A 22,294-nucleotide genomic window follows, 5' to 3' on the forward strand; every position below is an offset into this window, starting at 1 on the left:
ACTCACACATAACTGTTCTCATAATTATGCTAACAAATGTTAGTTATTGGAAAATTATTGTAAAAATTACTTTAGTAAGCTTATTTTCCACAAAATAGGCAAATCTTCCCATAATTTTCACAGGTGCTAGTTCTGTTTATCTATATATTTTTCTTTAGTTCTATTTATTTGTTTTATTATCTATTTATTTTTCTGTCTATATATTGTCTATTTATCTATTTTTCTATTTATCTATTCATCTATTATATATGTCATTTAATTTACACTAAAAATTACAGAAGTAATACATTTTTTGAAACTATATTCAAAGAACAGGACATATAAAGAGAACATATACAGTAAAAAGAGAAAACAGCAATTCCCTTGCCCCTAAAATCAGGAATTCATATTGATCTGCTTCTTCAATGACTGTATAATATGCCAGAGTGTGAATATAGTATAATATGTCCAAGCATATTGTTATTTATTATTTCTAGTTATTCATGATCATAAATGATGAATAGTCAACATATTTATTTATCCTTGTGCATGATTGTTTCTTTACACTGGATTTCTACAAGAGCCACAACTGAGCCAAAGACTAAGAAAAATTTTACGTTTTATTATTTATTATAAAATTTCCCCCAAAAAAATCTGTGATAAAATTAATACTCCCACCAACTGTGTGTGTGCATCCATTTCCCTCCAATGTTGAAAATTGTCCATCTTTTAATATAGTTAAAATCTATAAAATATTGTTGCCAGTGGAAAATTCTTTTAATGTTATTTAACTCCACAATGCAATGGTCCATAATTATTTTTAGAAGCTAAATTTTTAAAGTATTAATTGTAGTTATTCTTTCATACTCTTTTATTATTCTTGTTTTTTTATTTGTGTATAGGATCAGTTTGTACTCATCCTGGTTTATTAGTCATTGTCTATAGGAGTCTACTTACTGTTAATCAGGATCTATAGCTCTATCTTTATAGCTATCTTTTTGTAATTTGACTCCAACATTAAACTTAATGTCTGAGTCCATACAATAATCAGCCAGTGAATCTGGAATCTCCCAATGCCAAGACAACAGTACATTTATCATTGGTAATCTCAGGTTCCACTAAAAATTGTCTTAATTTTTTAAAAAAAGATTTTATTTATTTATTTGACAGAGAGAGATCACAAGTACGCAGAGAGGCAGGCAGAGAGAGAAAGGAGGAAGCAGGCTCCCTGCTGAGCAGAGGGCCCAATGCGGGGCTCCATCCCAGGACCCTGAGATCATGACCTGAGCCAAAGGCAGCGGCTTAACCCACTGAGCCACCCAGGCGCCCTAAAAATTGTCTTTAATTAAAAGCTCACCACACTACAGATGGCTTCTGTAAAATACTATTAGATATTGTTCATTATGATTCCTGCTACATTACTTCTAGAGTTTTATTTTATGGAAACATAGTAACACTGCAAATCTTTTCCCAGACTGACAAAAATATAATATTTATTGTTGGGCAACATAGTAGTAATAAATATGCTTTGAGACAAAAAGGATACCGCATTCATTTATATGAGTGTACTCATTTATATGAGTATAATTGAGTATTTATGAGTATTTAATAATTGACTATAAATCCAGAATTTATCACTGTATCATTTCAGACTGTTAATGACTTTTATAAATGACACTGAAAGAATTTCTCTAATACAGCATGGAAGAAGTAACTGACAGCAAAATTACATGACCTTAAATAGAAATTATCCTAACCCCAGATAAGCTGTAGGTAACATAATTTTCACTCCAAAATTTGAAAGTAAGTAATTTCCAGTAGCAACTTGACATTATAAACCTTAATTTTGGTGATGACAGATTAGAGCAGAAATTAATGATATAGAAACTAAAAACAACAACAACAACAACAACAATAGAACAGATCAATGAAACCAAGAACTGGCTCTTAGAAGAGATCAACCAAATTGATAAACCTCTAGCCAGACTCATCAATAAAAACTGAACAAATAGCTAAGTAAATGGGGCACCTGGGTGGCTCAGTGGGTTAAAGCCTCTGCCTCCAGCTCAGGTAATGATCCCAGGGTCCTGGATGGAGCCCCATATCTGGCTTTCTGCTCAGCGAGGAGCCTGCTTCCTCCTCTCTCTCTCTCTCTGCCTACTTGTGATCTGCCTGTCAAATTAAAAAACAACAACAACAACAACAAAGTAATAAGAAAAAAGAGAGGACCCAAACAAACAAAATCACAAATGAAAGAGGAGAAATAAAACCCAACACTAGAAAAATACAAATAATTATAAGAGAATATTATGAAAAATTGCATGCCAACAAACTGGACAATCTAGAAGAAATGGATAAATCCTAAAAATATAAAATCTATCAAAAGTAAAGGAAGAAGAAGTTGAAGATTTGGACAGACTGATTACCAACAATGAAATTTGGGAAAAAACTTCCAAAAACAAAAGTCCAGGACCAGATGATTTGACAGGTGAATTCTACCAAACATTTTAAAAAAGAGTTATTACCTATTTTTAAGCTATTCAAAAAATTAAAAGAAGGAGGAAAACTTCCAACTTCATTCTATGAGGCAAGTGTTACCTTGATACCAAAATCAAATAAAGATACCATAGGAAAAAAAGAGTACTATAGGCCAGGATCTCTAATAAACATAGATGTGAAAACCCTCAACAAAATACTAACAAACAGAATCCAACAACATAGTAAAAAAAAAAGTCACCACAATCAAGTGGGATTTATTCTCAAGATGCAAGGGTGGTTCAATGTTCACAAATCAATCAATGTGATCCATCACATCAATTAGAAAAAGGATAAAAACCAGGGTGCCTGGGTGGCTCAGTGGGCTAAAGCCTCTGCTTTCAGCTCAGGTCATGATCCCAGGGTCCTGGGATTGAGCCCTGTATCTGGCTCTCTACTTGGGAGGGAGTCTGCTTCCCCTCCTCTCTCTCTGCCTGCCTCTCTGCCTACTTGTAATCTCTGTCTGTCAAATAAATAAATAAATAATCTTTAAAAAAAAGAAAAGAAAAAGAATAAAAATATATGATTATTTTAACAGATGCTGAAAAATCATTTGATAAAGTACAACATCCATTCATGATAAAACCCTCAACAAAGTAAGTCTAGAGGGAACATAACTCAATATAATAAAGGCCTCATATAAAAAAAATCCATAGTGAACATCATATTCAATGGGGAAAAACTGAGAGCTTTTCCCTTAAGGCCAGAATCTAGACAAGGGTGTCCACTCTCATTGCTTTTATGCAACACAGTACTGGCAGTCCTAGCCAGAGTAATCAGACAAGAGAAAGAAATAGAAGGCATCCAAACTGGTAAAGAAGAAGTAAAACTTGCACTATTTGCATATGACATGATGCTACATATAGAGAACACTAAAGACTCCACCGAAAAGCTACTAAAGTCACAGGATACAAAACTAGTAAAATTGCAGGACACAAAACTCAATACAGAAATCTATTGCATTTCTATACAATAATAATGAAGTAGCAGAAAGAGAAATTAAGAAAACAATCCCATTTACAATTGCACCAAAAAGTAAAATACCTAGGAATAAACTGAACCAATGAGATGAAAAACCTGTGCTCTGAAAACTATAAAACACTGATGAAAGAAATTGAAGATGACCCGAAGAAATGGAAAGACACTTCATGCTCATGGGTTTAGAAGAGTAAGTATTATTAAAATATCTGTAGAACCCAAAATGATCTATGGATTTAATACAATCCTTATAAAAAAACCAACACATTTTTCACAGAAGTAGAAGAAACAATCCTAAATTTGTGTGGAACCACAAAAGATCCTGAGTAGACAAAGAAATCTTGAAAAAAAAAAAATAAAACTAGAGGTATCACAATTCCAGACTTCAAGTTATATTACAAAGCTGTAGTAATCAAAATGGTAGGGTACTGTCAAAAAATAGATGCAGAGATCAATGGAATAGAATAGAAAACCCAGAAATAAACCCATATTTTATGGTCATTTAATCTTCAACAAAGGAGACTAGAATATGCAATGGGAAAAAGAGTCTCTTCAACAAATGGTGTTGGGAAAACTGGACAGCTACGTGCAAAAGAATGAAACTGGACCCCTTTCTTATACTGTACACAAAAATTAACTAAAATTTTGATTGAAGACTTAAGAGACCTGACACCATACAAATCCTAGAAGATAGAACATGAGGTAATTTATCTGACATTGGCTATAGCAACATTTTTCTAGATATGTCTCTTAGGAAAAGGGAAATAAAAACGAAAATAAACTATTGGGACCACATTAAAAAAAAAAAAAAAGTTATCTGTACAGCAAAGAAAACAATCAGTGAAACCAAAAGGTACCTGAGGAATGAGAGTAGATACTTGCAAATGACATATCTGATAAAGGTTTAGTGTCCAAAATATATGAAGAACTTATATAATTCAACACTGAAAACAAATAATCCAATTTAAAAATGTGCAGAAGACATGAACAGGCATTTCTCCAAAGACAGATAGCCAACAGACAAATGAAAAAATGCTCAACATCACTTATCATCAGGGAAATACAAATCAAAATTAAAGTGAGATATCACCTTACACCTGTTACGATGGCTAAAATCAACAATACAAGAAACAACAGGTGTTGGCAAGGAGATGGAGAAAGGGGAACTCTCTTGCATTGTTGGTAGGAATGCAAACTGATGCAACTATTATGGAAAACAGTATGGGAGTTCCTCAGAAACTTAATAGAACTACCCTATGATCCAGCAATTGCACTATGATATATTTACCCAAAGAATACAAAAATACTAATTCAAAGCGAGACATGCATTCCAATGTTTATAGCAGTATTATCTACAATAGTTAAATTATGGAAACAGCTCCAGTGTCCACTGACTGATGAAAGAATAAAGGAGATGAGGTATGTATATACAACGGCATATCACTCAGCCATAAAAATGAATGAAATCATCCATTTGCAACAACATAGATGGAGCTAGAGAGTATAATGTTAAGTGAAATAAGTCAGTTAGGGAAAGAGAAATACCATATGATTTTAAGAAATAAAACAAATGAGCAAAGGGAAAAAAGAAAGAGAGGCAAACCAAGAAACAGATTCTTAACTACAGAGAACAAACTGATGGTTACCAGTGGGGAGGTTGGGGGAAATGGGCGAAATAGAAGATGGGAATTCAGGAGGGCACTTGTAATAAGCACCAGGTAGTGTATGGAATGGAAGTGTTGAATCACTCTAGCTCACACCTAAAATTAATATTACATGTATATTAACAAATTGGAATTTAAGTTTTTTTTTTTTTTATTTTTTATTTTTTATTTTTTATAAACATATATTTTTTATATACATATATTTTTATCCCCAGGTCTGTGAATCACCAGGTTTACACACTTCACAGCACTCACCAAATCACATACCCTCCCCAATGTCCATAATCCCACCCCCTTCTCCCCAACCCCCTCCCCCCGGCAACCCTCAGTTTGTTTTGTGAGATTAAGAGTCACTTATGGTTTGTCTCCCTCCCAATCCCATCTTGTTTCATTTATTCTTCTACCCACTTAAGCCTCCATGTTGCATCACCACTTCCTCATATCAGGGAGATCATATGATAGTTGTCTTTCTCTGCTTGACTTATTTCGCTAAGCATGATACGCTCTAGTTCCATCCATGTTGTTGCAAATGGCAAGATTTCATTTCTTTTGATGGCTGCATAGTATTCCATTGTGTATATATACCACATCTTCTTGATCCATTCATCTGTTGATGGACATCTAGGTTCTTTCCATAGTTTGGCTATTGTGGACATTGCTGCTATAAACATTCGGGTGCATGTGTCCCTTTGGATCACTACATTTGTATCTTTAGGGTAAATACCCAATAGTGCAATTGCTGGGTCATAGGGCAGTTCTATTTTCAACATTTTGAGGAACCTCCATGCTGTTTTCCAGAGTGGCTGCACCAGCTTGCATTCCCACCAACAGTGTAGGAGGGTTCCCCTTTCTCCGCATCCTCGCCAGCATCTGTCATTTCCTGACTTGTTGATTTTAGCCATTCTGACTGGTGTGAGGTGATATCTCATTGTGGTTTTGATTTGTATTTCCCTGATGCCAAGTGATATGGAGCACTTTTTCATGTGTCTGTTGGCCATCTGGATGTCTTCTTTGCAGAAATGTCTGTTCATGTCTTCTGCCCATTTCTTGATTGGATTATTTGTTCTTTGGGTGTTGAGTTTGCTAAGTTCTTTATAGATTCTGGACACTAGTCCTTTATCTGATATGTCGTTTGCAAATATCTTCTCCCATTCTGTCAGTTGTCTTTTGATTTTGTTAACTGTTTCCTTTGCTGTGCAAAAGCTTTTGATCTTGATGAAATCCCAGTAGTTCATTTTTTCCCTTGCTTCCCTTGCCTTTTGCGTTGTTCCTAGGAAGATGTTGCTGCGGCAGAGGTCGAAGAGGTTGCTGCCCGTGTTCTCCTCAAGGATTTTGATGGATTCCTTTCGTACATTGAGGTCCTTCATCCATTTTGAGTCTATTTTTGTGTGTGGTGTAAGGAAATGGTCCAATTTCATTTTTCTGCATGTGGCTGTCCAATTTTCCCAGCACCATTTATTGAAAAGGCTGTCTTTTTTCCATTGGACATTCTTTCCTGCTTTGTCGAAGATTAGTTGACCATAGAGTTGAGGGTCTATTTCTGGGCTCTCTATTCTGTTCCATTGATCTATGTGTCTGTTTTTGTGCCAGTACCATGCTGTCTTGATGATGACAGCTTTGTAATAGAGCTTGAAGTCCGGAATTGTGATGCCACCAACGTTGGCTTTCTTTTTCAATATCCCTTTGGCTATTCGAGGTCTTTTCTGGTTCCATATAAATTTTAGAATTATTTGTTCCATTTCTTTGAAAAAGATGGATGGTACTTTGATAGGAATTGCATTAAATGTGTAGATTGCTTTAGGTAGCATAGACATTTTCACAATATTTATTCTTCCAATCCAGGAGCATGGAACATTTTTCCATTTCTTTGTGTCTTCCTCAATTTCTTTCATGAGTACTTTATAGTTTTCTGAGTATAGATTCTGTGTCTCTTTGGTTAGGTTTATTCCTAGGTATCTTATGGTTTTGGATGCAATTGTAAATGGGATTGACTCCTTAATATCTCTTTCTTCTGTCTTGCTGTTGGTGTAGAGAAATGCAACTGATTTCTGTGCATTGATTTTATATCCTGACACTTTACTGAATTCCTGTATAAGTTCTAGCAGTTTTGGAGTGGAGTCTTTTGGGTTTTCCACATATAGTATCATATCATCTGCGAAGAGTGATAATTTGACTTCTTCTTTGCCGATTTGGATGCCTTTAATTTCCTTTTGTTGTCTGATTGCTGAGGCTAGGACCTCTAGTACGATGTTGAATAGCAGTGGTGATAATGGACATCCCTGCCGTGTTCCTGACCTTAGCGGAAAAGCTTTCAGTTTTTCTCCATTGAGAATGATATTTGCGGTGGGTTTTTCATAGATGGCTTTGATGATATTGAGGTATGTGCCCTCTATCCCTACACTTTGAAGAGTTTTGATCAGGAAGGGATGTTGTACTTTGTCAAATGCTTTTTCAGCATCTATTGAGAGTATCATATGGTTCTTGTTCTTACTTTTATTGATGTGTTGTATCACATTGACTGATTTGCGGATGTTGAACCAACCTTGCAGCCCTGGAATAAATCCCACTTGGTCGTGGTGAATAATCTTTTTAATGTACTGTTGAATCCGATTGGCTAGTATTTTGTTGAGTATTTTCGCATCTGTGTTCATCAAGGATATCGGTCTATAGCTCTCTTTTTTGGTGGGATCCTTGTCTGGTTTTGGGATCAAGGTGATGCTGGCCTCATAAAATGAGTTTGGAAGTTTTCCTTCCATTTCTATTTTTTGGAACAGTTTCAGGAGAATAGGAATTAGTTCTTCTTTAAATGTTTGGTAGAATTCCCCCGGGAAGCCGTCTGGCCCTGGGCTTTTGTTTGTTTGGAGATTTTTAATGACTGTTTCAATCTCCTTACTGGTTATGGGTCTGTTCAGGCTTTCTATTTCTTCATGGTTCAGTTGTGGTAGTTTATATGTTTCTAGGAATGCATCCATTTCTTCCAGATTGTCAAATTTATTGCCGTAGAGTTGCTCATAGTATGTTCTTATAATAGTTTGTATTTCCTTGGTGTTAGTTGTGATCTCTCCTCTTTCATTCATGATTTTATTTATTTGGGTCCTTTCTCTTTTCTTTTTGATAAGTCGGGCCAGGGGTTTATCAATTTTATTAATTCTTTCAAAGAACCAGCTCCTAGTTTCGTTGATTTGTTCTATTGTTTTTTTGGTTTCTATTTCATTGATTTCTGCTCTGATCTTTATGATTTCTCTTCTCCTGCTGGGCTTAGGGTTTCTTTCTTGTTCCTTCTCCAGCTCCTTTAGGTGTAGGGTTAGGTTGTGTACCTGAGACCTTTCTTGTTTCTTGAGAAAGGCTTGTACCGCTATATATTTTCCTCTCAGGACTGCCTTTGTTGTGTCCCACAGATTTTGAACCGTTGTATTTTCATTATCATTTGTTTCCATGATTTTTTTCAATTCTTCTTTAATTTCCCGGTTGACCCATTCATTCTTTAGAAGGATACTGTTTAGTCTCCATGTATTTGGGTTCTTTCCAAACTTCCTTTTGTGGTTGAGTTCTAGCTTTAGAGCATTGTGGTCTGAAAATATGCAGGGAATGATCCCAATCTTTTGATACCGGTTGAGTCCTGATTTAGGACCGAGGATGTGATCTATTCTGGAGAATGTTCCATGTGCACTAGAGAAGAATGTGTATTCTGTTGCTTTGGGATGAAATATTCTGAATATATCTGTGATGTCCATCTGGTCCAGTGTGTCATTTAAGGCCTTTATTTCCTTGCTGATCTTTTGCTTGGATGACCTGTCCATTTCAGTGAGGGGAATATTAAAGTCCCCTACTATTATTGTATTGTTGTTTATGTGTTTCTTTGATTTTGTTATTAATTGGTTTATATAGTTGGCTGCTCCCACGTTGGGGGCATAGATATTTAAAATTGTTAAATCTTCTTGTTGGACAGACCCTTTGAGTATGATATAGTGTCCTTCCTCATCTCTTATTACAGTCTTTGGCTTAAAATCTAATTGATCTGATATAAGGATTGCCACTCCTGCTTTCTTCTGATGTCCATTAGCATGGTAAATTCTTTTCCACCCCCTCACTTTAAATCTGGAGGTGTCTTCGGGCTTAAAATGTGTTTCTTGGAGGCAACATATAGATGGGTTTTGTTTTTTTATCCATTCTGATACCCTGTGTCTTTTGACAGGGGCATTTAGCCCATTCACATTCAGGGTAACTATTGAGAGATATGAATTTAGTGCCATTGTATTGCCTGTAAGGTGACTGTTACTGTATATGGTCTCTGTTCCTTTCTGATCTACCACTTGTAGGCTCTCTCTTTGCTTAGAGGACCCCTTTCAATATTTCCTGTAGAGCTGGTTTGGTATTTGCAAATTCTTTCAGTTGTTGTTTGTCCTGGAAGCTTTTAATCTCTCCTTCTATTTTCAATGATAGCCTAGCTGGATATAGTATTCTTGGCTGCATGTTTTTCTCGTTTAGTGCTCTGAAAATATCATGCCAGCTCTTTCTGGCCTGCCAGGTCTCTGTGGATAAGTCAGCTGCCAATCTAATATTTTTACCATTGTATGTTACAGACTTCTTTTCCCGGGCTGCTTTCAGGATTTTCTCTTTGTCATTGAGACTTGTAAATTTTACTATTATGTGACGGGGTGTGGGCCTATTCTTATTTATTTTGAGGGGCATTCTCTGAACCTCCTGAATTTTGATGCTTGTTCCCTTTGCCATATTGGGGAAATTCTCCCCAATAATTCTCTCCAGTATACCTTCTGCTCCCCTCTCACTTTCTTCTTCTTCTGGAATCCCAATTATTCTAATGTTGTTTCGTCTTATGGTGTCACTTATTTCTCGAATTCTCCCCTCGTGGTCCAGTAGCTGTTTGTCCCTCTTTTGATCAGCTTCTTTATTCTCTGTCATTTGGTCTTCTATATCACTAATTCTTTCTTCTGCCTCATTTATCCTAGCAGTGAGAGCCTCCATTTTTGATTGCACCTCATTAATAGCTTTTTTGATTTCAACTTGGTTAGATTTTAGTTCTTTTATTTCTCCAGAAAGGGCTTTTATATCTCTCGAGAGGGTTTCTCTAATATCTTCCATGCCTTTTTCGAGCCCGGCTAGAACCTTGAGAATTGTCATTCTGAACTCTAGATCTGACATATTACCGATGTCTGTATTGATTAGGTCCCTAGCCTTCGGTACTGCCTCTTGTTCTTTTTTTTGTGGTGAATTTTTACGTCTTGTCATTTTGTCCAGATAAGAGTAAATGAAGGGGCAAGTAAAATACTAAAAGGGTGGCAACAACCCCAGGAAAGTATGCTTTAGCCAAATTAGAAGAGATCCAAAATCGTGAGTGGGGAGAAAGGGGATAAAAAGAGGTTCAAAAAGGAAGAAAGAAAAAAGAAAAAAAAAAAAAAAAAGAAAAGAATTTTTTTTTAAAAAAGAAAACACCTAAGAAAAATGTAAAAAAATATATATATATATTAGATAAACTAGTAAAAAATCGTTAAAAAAGAAAAAGGTAACAGTTAAAAAAAAAAAAAATTTTACCCGAAGGCGAGAAAAAAAAAAAAAGATGAAAAAGAAAAAATTAAATTAACTGCAAGACTAAAAAAAATCACAGGAAAAAAGCCATGAGTTCCGTGCTTGGCTTTCTCCTCCTCTGGAATTCTGCTGCTCTCCTTGGTATTGAAACCGCACTCCTTGGTAGGTGAGCTTGGTCTCGGCTGGATTTCTTGTTGATCTTCTGGGGGAGGGGCCTGTTGTAGTGATTTTCAAGTGTCTTTGCCCCAGGCGGAATTACACCGCCCTTACCCGGGGCCGGGGTGAGTAATCCGCTCGGGTTTGCTTTCAGGAGCTTTTGTTCCCTGAGCGCTTTCCGTAGAGTTCCAGAGGACGGGAATACAAATGGCGGCCTCCTGGTCTCCGGCCCGGAGGAGCCGAGAGCCCAGGGCCCCACTCCTCAGTGCGCCCTCAGAGAACAGCGCCCAGTTACTCCCGTCTGCCTGACCTCCGGCCGTGCTCCGAGCTCACCGAGCCTGCGACCGGTTCAAGGTAACACGGAGCTGCGAGCTTACTGTCGGCTCTGTCTCTGTAGCCGGCTTTCCCGTTCCAATACCCGCAAGCTCTGCGACACTCAGACACCCCCGATCCTTCTGTGACCCTGCGGGACCTGAGGCCACGCTGACCCCGCGTGGGCTTCGCTCCGGTTTAGCCTCTGGAGCGATGTCCCTCCGCGGAACAGACTTTTAAAAGTCCTGATTTTGTGCGCGGTTGCTCCGCCGCTTGCCGGGAGCCGGCCCCTCCCCCCGGGGTCTATCTTCCCGTCGCTTTGGATTCACTTCTCCGCCGGTCCTACCTTTCAGAAAGTGGTTGTTTTTCTGTTTCCAGAATTGCTGTTCTTCTTCTCTTCGATCTGCCGATGGATTTTCAGGTGTTTGCAATCTTTAGATAAGCTATCTAGCTGATCTCCGGCTAGCTGAAGCAGTCTCAGCTTGCTACTTCTCCGCCATCTTGACTCCTCCCCGGAATTTAAGTTTTTAAAAAATCTTAATATACAAAAAATAAATGGGATTTATTGATTTAAAAAAGAGATGCAGCACATTTCCATCACCACAAAGATCTCTCATTTTGTCCTTGTAAAGCTACCTACTTCTCTCCCATCTTCCTTTCCCTCTCACCTATTTCTAACTCTGGTAACTACTGATCTGTTCTCCATTTCCACACTTTTGCTATTTTTAAGAATGTTATATAAATGAAACTGCACAATGTGTTACCTTTTGGGATTAGAATTTTTTCATGGAATGTAATTCTTTGAAGATTCATCCAAGTTGTTATGGTATCAGTAGTTAATTCCTTGTTATTACGGAGATATAGTTGATGATATAAATATACCACAGTATTTATAATCACTCATCCATTAAACAAAATCTGCCCCCATCCCAGTTTATATTACCTGTGATGCTCCTATGAACATTTGTGCACAGGTTTTTTTGTGAACATAAGTTTTCATTTCTTTGGGATGAAATGACCAGGAGCACAATTGCTGGGCTGTAGGGCCGTTACCTGTTTGGTTTTTAAGAAACCAATAAACTGTTTACCAGAATAGCTAGATCATTTTAAACTCCCACCAGCAATGTATAAGTGATCCAGTTTCTCCACATTCTTACTAGCATTTGGGTTGTCACTATTGTTTGCTTTTAGTCATTTTGATAGGTGTGTAGTACTAACCCATGGAGATTTTAATTTGCCTTTCCCTGATGGCTAATATTGTTAAACATCTTTTCATGCGCTTATGTGCTATCTGGGCATGCTGGCCAGTGAAGTGTTTCTGCCTCTTTTCCAATGGAGTTGTTTACGTACTAAGTTTTGAGTCTTCCTATGTTCTAGATATGCATCTCTTGTTGCATATGTGGCTTGAAAATTTTTTTCTTCGTCTGTGGCTTGTTTTGAGCATCAAAAATCATTTGGGTATAATTGTGTGAGTCTATTTCTGGATTCTTTATTCTGTTGTTTTGATCTATGTGTGTATTCCTCCTCCATCACACTATCTTAATTACCATCACTCTATAATAAGTCTTGAAAACAGGAAGAAGAGTTTCTTTAGGATAATCTTTCACTACACAAAAACTTTGCTGGGATTTTGATGGAAATTGTGTTAAACCTGGATGGGAATTTGGGGAAAACTGACAATTTTTATTAGGTTGAGTCTTTCAATTCACAAACACTGTATGGCTCTATAGTTATATCCTTTTTGATCTCTTTCATCAGCATTCTACAGTTCTCAGCATATGTGCTTATTAGAGTTATACCTTAATCTATCATTTTTTTGAGTGAACAAAAATGGCATCGTATTTTTAATTTTGATGTCTGTGTGTTCATTGTTAGTATACAGAATTACAATCCACTTTTATTTTACTATTTTTTAATTAAAAAAATCTTTATTGCATCATTTCCCACCTGTAGTTGCTGCCACTGCTATGGACCCCACTGACCTTGCTGACCTTGGCTGACCATGCCTGACACCTGTGGGAGACAATTAAATTTTATATGCTTATCTTTTATCTTGCAATCTTGCTGAACTCACTTATCAAATCTAGGAGTTTATAGACTCCTTGGGATTTTCTAGAGAGATAATCATATCCTCTACAAATATGAACAGTTTTGTTTTTTCTTTTATAATCTGTGTGGGTTTTTTTAAAGATTTTAATTTTTTAGAGCAGTTTTAGACTCACAGAAAAATTGAGAAGAAGGCACAGAGATTTTTCATAGACCCCCTGCCCACACCCATTATCAACATCCCTCACCAGTAGGTACCTTTGTTATGCTAGATGAATCTACATACTGAACATCATTATCACCCCGAAGTCCATAGTTTACCTTAGGGTTCACTCTTGATGTTACACTGTCTCTTGGTTTGGACAAATATATAATGACTTGCGTCCACCATTATGTTATCATGCAGAGTATTTTGAATGCCCTAAAATCCTCTGTGCTCTGCCTACTCATCTCTCTATTCCCCAACCCCTGTCAACTCCTGACTTTTTTTTTTCATCTCCCTAGTTAGTAATTTACAGGATGTTGTATGGTTGGAATAATACAGTATGTAGTGTTTTCAGAGTGGCTTCTTTCACTTAGTAACAATGTGTTTAAGTTTCCTCCATGTTTTCTCACGATTTTGTTTTGTTTTTAAGATTTTTTTGGTCAGAGAAAGCACAAGCAGGGGGACCAGCAGGCAGAGAGAGAGGGGGAGAAGCAGTCTCCCCTCTGAGCAGGGAGCCTGATGCAGAGCTAGATCCCAGGACCCTAGGATACCTGAGCTGAAGGCAGATGCTTAATCTACTAAGCCACCCAGGCATCCCTCTTCTCATGGTTTTAAAGCTCATTTCTTTTTAGAGCTGAATAATATTCTATTATATGGATATACCACAGTTTATTTAACCATTCATCTCCTTAAGGATATCTTGGTTGCTTCCAAGTTTATGCAATTATAAATAAAGCTGCTGTAAAGATCTGTGTACAGTTTTTGTGTACACAAAGTTTTCAACTTTCTGGGTAAACACCAAAGAGGGTGTTTGCTGGATTGTATGGTATGAGTGTGTTTAATTTTGTAAGAAACTGCCAAATTGTCTCCCAAAGGGGTTGTGCCGGTTCATCCTCATCAGCAATGAATGAGAATTCTTATGGCTCCACATCCTCACAGCATTTAATGCTAGAATTTCTGATTTTGGCCGTTCTACTTGATGTGTAGTGGTTATCTCCTCGTTTTAATTAGCACTTCCCTGATAACATATAATATGGAACATATTTTCATACACTTATTTGCTATCTGCATATCTTCCTTGGTGGCATGTCAGCTAAGATCTTTGACCCATTTTTTAAATTAGGTTGTTTGTTTTCTTATTTTGGAGTTTTATAAGTTCTTTGTATATTTTGAGAAACAGTTATCAGATGTGTCTTTTGCAAATAATTTCTCCCAGTCTGTGCCTTATCTTCGCATTCTCTTGGTATTATGTTGTGCAGTGTATGTTTTCATTTTAATGAAGTCCAGTTTATCAATTATTGTTTTCATGGATCTTGCCTTTGATGTCATACCTAAATTACACCCAAGATCATCTAGATTTTCTTCTATGCTTTCTTCTAGGAATTTTATAGTTTTGTTCTTTAAATTTATGTCAATAATCCATTTCAAGTTATTTTTTGTGAAGTGTGTGAGGCCTGTGTCTAGATTAATTATTTTTTTTTTTTTGCACGTGGATGTCCAGTTGTTCCACATTTGTTGAAAAGACCATCTTTGAGCCATTGCCTAGCCTTTGTTTTTTTGTCAAACATCAGCTGACTCTGTTTCTGTGGGTCTATTTCTGGGCACTCTATTCTGTTCCATTGATCTCTTTGTCTGTTCTTTCATCAATATCACTCTATCTTGATTACTGTAGTTTTATAGTAAGTCTTGAAGTCAGGTAGTGTTAGTCCTCTAACCTGTTCTTTGATACTCTGTTGGCTTTTTTGGATCTTTTGCCTCTTCATGGAAACTTCAGAACCACTTTACTGATGGCTACCAAATAATTCTCTGAGATTTTGGTTATGATTGCACTGAATCTATAGGTCAGTTGGGAACTGACATCTTAACAATATGGAGTTCACAAACATGGACTATCTATCCACTTAATTCTTTTTATTATTTCATTTTCATCAGAGTTTTGTAGTTTTCCTCATCTTGCACATATTTTGTTAGCATTATACCTAAGTATTTCATTTTGGGGAGGTGTAATGATTTCTATGGTTTCTGTCCCCTTTTCTTATTATATGAATTGACTGGAATTTTCAGTTACTTTTTGAACAGGAACAGTGAGAGCACAAATCTTTGGATTGTTCCTGATCTAAGGTGGAAAGCATTCAGTCTTTCATCATTATGTCTATCTTTTCTGTAGGGTTTTTATTTTTGCTTTTGAAAATGCACTTTATCAAGTTGTGGAATTTCCCCTCTATTCATAATTTTCTGGGAGTTTTTAATCATGAATAAATACTGAATTTTTATCACATGCATTTTATGTACCAACTGATACCATTATGTGATTTTTATTCTTTAGACTGCTAATATGGTGTATTATATTACTGATTTTCAAATAGTAAACTAGCCTTGCATCCCAGAAATAAACCTTGCTTTGTCATGACATACATGACATACAAACATTACAAAATGTTAAAATGTCAGTTCACCAAAAAGACCTAGCAATCTTAAATGTATATGCACCAAAGAACAGAGCAGCCAAATAGGGGGAACAAAAACTGATCGAACTGAAAAGAGAAATAAGTCCACTGTTACAGCTGAGGATTTCAACATCCTTCTCTCAATAATTGAGAGAAAATCAGCAAAGATATAGAAGAACTCAACACTACCATCAACCCACAGGCTTGAACTGATATTCATAGAAAACTGCCCAAATACCAGCAAAATACACATTCTTCTCAAAGATCCATGGAACTTTGATGACATAGATGATACCCTGGGCAGCAACACAAACTACAACACACTTAAAATAAGTGACATTAATACAAAGTGTGGTCTTGGACCACACTGGAATCAAACTGCATACCAACAGGAAAAAGATAACAGGAAAACCTCTAATCATTTGGAAACTAAACAACACATTTGTTACCATGGGCCAAAGAGAAAGTCTCAAGGAAAATTAAAAAAAAAATATATATATATATATATAATTGAGTGAAAATTAAAATACTGTATATCAAAATTTGTGGATCACAGCTAATGCAGTTCTAAGGGGGAAATTTATATCACTAAATGTTTATATTAGGAGAGAGAAGATATTTCAAATCAATAATCTACACACAGAAGTTTGATAACTTAGAATAAGTAGATCAAATCTTCAAAAAGCACAAGCTATTACAACTCACCCAATAAGAAATAGATCATGAAAATAATTGCAATAACACTAGAACCACTAAAGGAATTGAATTCATAATTTTGAAACTAATTATACAAATATTTAAAGAAAAATTAATATCCATTATATATACAATATTAAAAAAAAAAGAATAGGAGCAAACATTTCCCAGTTAGTTTTATGAACCTAATATTACCCTGATACAAAAATAAGACATAAGTAGTATAAAAATTAAAAGTACAGACTAATAAACCTCATTAATATAAAGTAAAAATCCTTAACAGAATATTAGCAATATGTATCTGGTAATTTTATAGCTTCTTCTCACACCACTGTGGCAGGCAAAGCGTGGTTTTTAGTTTTTGTTTCCACCTCTGTTGATTCCTGAAAAGAGAAGGGGCTCCTTATTAGTGCTTGATGTTGGTGAGAATTCAGACCCCCCCCCCCATAAGCATCCTCTGATACCATCCTACTGGTAGAGAAAGGAGTACATCCTATTGCTCTGCACGTAACTCCAGAGAATGGGAAGATGGCTTCGTTACTGCTGGATGATGGTGAAAATCCTGATGCTACACTAGAGTTTCTCTGACCTTGCCCCAATGTTGAGGGGCATTCCTCATAGACTGATGATGGTGGAAGTCTAGAATCTCCTGTTAGCGTTCGCTGGCATGGATGAGGGTGGGGCCAAATTTTTCTTCCCTGTGGTATTTAGCTAAAGTAGAGCAGTTATTGTCCAAAATAACTGCTTTTCTTTCTTGCTAGACCATCCTAATCCTGGTTCTTTAGCTAAGGAGAACAGGCTTTTGTTGGGGATTTTTGGGTCCATGTCCACTTGTGTTTCTGAGTTACCAGTTTCTTTAGTTCGAAATCTGGGATATATGAGGCAAAAATAAAATACAGGGAATTCATCACTGTCATTTCTTGGGTCCTGAGTTCCTAGTCAGTCTTCCTTCTTCTCTCATCTTTCAGTCTTCCTATGTTTGTTTTGTATATCTTCCTATATTCAGTTTTGTTTGTTTATTTGTTTGTTTTTTAAGGAAGGTAACCTGGAAATAGAACAGTTGGAAGCTGGCACAGCTTGACTGCCCCTGTATACCTCTATTTTTTTTAAAGATTTTATTTATTCATTTAAGAGAGAAAAAGAGTGCATGAGCATGAGCAGGAGCTGAGGGCAATGGGAGGGAGAAGGAGAAGCAGGCTCCCTGCTGAGCAGGGAGTCCAACATGGGGCTCAATCCCAGGATTTTTAGTTGTCCATGGTGGGACAAATAAGGAGAAGTATGTCTACTCCATCTTCTCCTCTCACTGACAATTTTAAACGAACTCCTACCTCTCTCTATAAGCATTTGCATTTCAAAGACATAGCTTGAAATCAGCTCCATTGACTGTATTACTTCAGTATAAAATGATCCCTCTCTATATATGCTTGGATATAAAAAATGTGAATCACCTTAATTGCAATCAAGTTTAGCCTGTTGTCTTTGGGAGAATTCTACTGGATCAGCAATTCATAATCATAGACAAGCCCCAAACCATGAATATATAGCATCTTCTGATCTAATGATAATATGACAAATTCAGCCAGTATGTAACCGATGTACAATATTAGCTGGACTTTCAGTAAATGATTTGTAGGAGGAAATAAATTAAAAACAGAAAGGATTTCACTCATGAAATTTCCAATAGAAGAAATAGTAGGTGGGGGAAATGCAACTTCTAAAACCAACCACAACAGCAGCCTTTGGGAAAGATTTTCTGCCATGTCACAAGTTCTCCAGTTCACTGGGGGGAAGCAAAATTTCTAGTGCTTTGGGGGGTACTACTTTGACATATGTATCACTAATGTCATTATATAAATTTAGACCAATATTAATATAAGAAAATATTCCTTTATTCAATATCAAACACCAATTCTGAGTACAATAAGCAACAAACCAATAGTCCTAGACCCATTTACACATTATTTTTTCTTTTAAGAATACTTTTTTCTAACTCTATAATAATTTTATTACAGCACAACATAGACTTTTAAGAAATATATCGGAAGGAATACTTGAAATTAAAGAAATTCTATCCTCTTAAATTTTGAGAAAGCAATTACTATTTTAAGAAAAGAATAGCTTAATTCTTCACAAATACCTAAATGACTTTGCAGCAAGCTACAAAACTGAAAAAGTCATGATAAATGAACTGTTGTTTGATCTGAATCTGAGGGTCAATTATCAACCTGAACTAGGCCTGTATCTTTAGTGTTATGCTTTGGAATGACAATGTGGTCATGACAGAAGAAAGGCAGGAAGGAAGAAAGGGAAGAGTAAGAAAGGAGAGGGCAGGTGTGGGATGACACAAGGGCAAAAGGAAGGACAGATGGAAGGAAGAGGGAGGGAGGGGTAAAATTGGGAAGAAGGGAAAAAGAAAAAGAAGGTTCAAATATTTCAAATAACTAGGACTTGTGGGGGGAAACTATTATTTTTCATGCATATACCCCGTTGGTTCTAACTTAAACAAGGAAAATACATAAAAAGCACTGGATTTTTTTTTTCTTGCCTTCCCAAGCTTCATGCCATCTGTCTGCTAATAGTGCCCCAGTTTTACTATGGAAATCTCTGCTCCCTAAGGGATGTGGTAAGCCCTTTACCCAGCCAGGTCAATCAGTATGTATAATACAAAATGTTAAGAACTTTAATAAGACCCAATAAAGCAATAAAGTATTTGTCTCTACCTAAAATTTTGTTCCTTAGCCTCATTCAGCTAAAATACAGAGTTTATCTATAATTATTTTGAATAAAACCCATTTGAACATCTAGCTTGAGTGATAACCATAGTTTTGTAGAATGCCTTCTAGTATTCACTTTAAAATGCCCATGTTTCCATATGGATTTCATATCCATAAAAATGTTTACTGATTGAAAAATGACTTTCTCATTGAAAAAATTCAACCAGACTGGTCAGGACAAATGTGCTCTTAAAATGGATAAGGTGATTTGTCTGCCTTAAATGGCAAATGCTACTATCATAACTCTCTAGTGGTTAATTTAAATAGGTAGGCTGCTCATGAGACTTGCATATAATTTTCACTATGATGCAGGGGAATGTTTGTGGTCTTCGGTAAGCTATTTTAAAACATTTTTCAAAAAAACTACTAGGAGATCATATCCGCAGAAGGTAGTACTTGAAGGTACTGGAAGGCATCAGCCTTCGATTACAGGGAAAAGTATTTCTGTTCAAATACAGTAAAGAATAGAAAACTATGTAACTTCTAATGGGTTGAAGGCACGTTCTACAGTTCATACTGAAAACTAGGTTATGTTAGGTGAAAATCAGAGCTAGGGTATACATTAGAGTTAAACATTCTGGAAATTGTCATGGTTTCCTTTTATTTTAGAGCTAAGCTGACTGAGTATGATGATGTAAAACGTTAGATTGAGAGAAAATATACATGGTAAATAATTTCACATGAGGTATTTATTATGATTAATACCTACTAGAGCCTGAGGATTTAAATCAATATCTAAGAGTTAAAGAAACGGGCCTTTGCATGAGACAACCTAACACACAGAAACCCATAAAAGCGATTGTTCTTAACCCACATTTGCTTTCGTTGTTCTGTCAGTACTACATATTGGTGTTCATTCTCGTATTAAGCAGCAATCACCTTAAACCTTGCTAGATCCAGCCATTTTGGGGTCATCAAGGCAAACGTTTGCATCTGTAATGTCACTTCATAGTGAAAAATGTGATTTGTGACATCTGTCAGTATGAATATATTTATAAACAGCTATCTGATTCCTTATATAATGTAAGTAGAATAGAAAATACATTTTTTAATATATCACCAGAATAATGCATGAATGAAATACAGTCACAGGATAACAGTATTTTTGGACCATAAATATTCCAGTATAAAGCCCGTATGACTAGATGGTAAAGAACAGAATCAAAACTCTGGCTCTTGGAAACATATTCTGCCTTAACACACTACCCCTTCCAAATCAATCAATCAATCAATAATAGAGAAATAAAAATCAAAAAAATACCTATACACATTAAGTTTAGAAAAGTGACAGTTTTTAAAAACTCCATACTCTCTAAACAAAAAGATAAAGACTATTAAGAGTTCGAGGATGCATTTTTATCTGATTTATTTTTTTCTATTCTAACTTTAAAAGAAGTCATAGTTGTATTAATGTAGCATCATATAATTTTAATGTAGCATCATATAATTTTAGAGCTTACTTTTCCACTTAATTTTATAATAAACACAAACCATAGTTTCAAAACTCTTGTAAATATGCCTGGGTGGTGTTTCATTGAATTGGATGTTCCATAGTTTAAAAAATGATTTCTATTTTTGGTCTCATTTTGGAGTGAAGTCCTTCAGATTTAAATACTTTGCACTGATGCCTGAATATAAAATCATTTTGCCTTGCATTTTTGTGACTTTAGGAGCACAGTGTTCATTCTATACTCAATCTTTTTCAAGAAGAATCTTAAGAAGTAAATCTCAATGGCAAAGTGTGAACAAGCAAAAGATCTGCCAATAATGGGAAAAGAGCTATCCCTATGATGTTGTAATTCTCAGAGCCAAGGAATAAGTCTTGAATATTTTGGGATTGGTTTGTCCAAATATCCGATGTGAAGAAGTCTTCAGGTTCACATCTTTATCCTTATATAGAAATGGCTGGACTGGTCACATTTTAAAAAGAAATGAAGAAAAAATTTTCAGGCCAAATCAAATTTTATGTTTCTGTTTCTCCCAAATTATTTTCAGATGCAAGAAAAAGCAAACCACACAGAAGAACTGCACACTGCAATGAAGTTGGAATGCAAGTCTTCATCAGAAGGGGGGGGAACAAACTTTGGATAATCCAACCACAAAATATGTGAACCACAAACAAGTGTAAACACACAGGTAGACACAACACACACACACACACACACACACACACACACACACACTAACACAGGTCAGCCCTTTCCCCAGGAATTTTCATCAATGTAGTTTTTTTTTTTTAAACCTTATTAACATTCCAGTATAAAAAAAGTATAAAAATATATATAAGGTATATAAAAAGTATATAAAAATTTCATGTCTGTTTCCATGCTTAAATGCTTGGCTTTACAAATATTGCAAACATAAAACAAAACAAAACCTAAAAATAAAAAAATGCAATCCATGAAATTCAGTTTCTAATGATCAGGCCATACACAGCTGATTAAAATAAAAAAATAAGTTACTGTGCTTCAAATCTGCCTCTAGGACACAGGCCCCAAATCTTTCCCTAAAATACAGGCATTTTTACCACAAATTGTCTTTTTTTTACCCTATCATTTAGGTTCCTTTATGTAGAGGACAAAAATTTCTTCAAAATATAGTTAAAGATACTCATCAGGCTGCCTTTTTCTTGGGTACAAACAAGTTAAAACTAGGCAATTAAAGCATATTGGTCTGATATCAATTGTAGCATATTTTTAAAAGTATCTAGTCCTGCATAAATGATAGATTTTTAGCAATATTTTGATGTTTTAACTTTCTCAGATAATTAAGATTTTTCACTAGGCTATGAAATCTCTTTTAGGCATCTTTATAGTAAAATGAGAAAGTTTTTATGACATCCAAATCTTTTGGGGAAATAGTAATGTCTTACATTTTTTGACTTTGTAGTTATTTTTCAAGGATCTTATGCTGTAAGATTATATGATTGATTCCATTCATTTATTCTTTATTCCT

This window comes from Mustela lutreola, chromosome 6 (assembly GCF_030435805.1).
Source record: "Mustela lutreola isolate mMusLut2 chromosome 6, mMusLut2.pri, whole genome shotgun sequence".
Lineage (NCBI taxonomy): Eukaryota > Metazoa > Chordata > Mammalia > Carnivora > Mustelidae > Mustela > Mustela lutreola.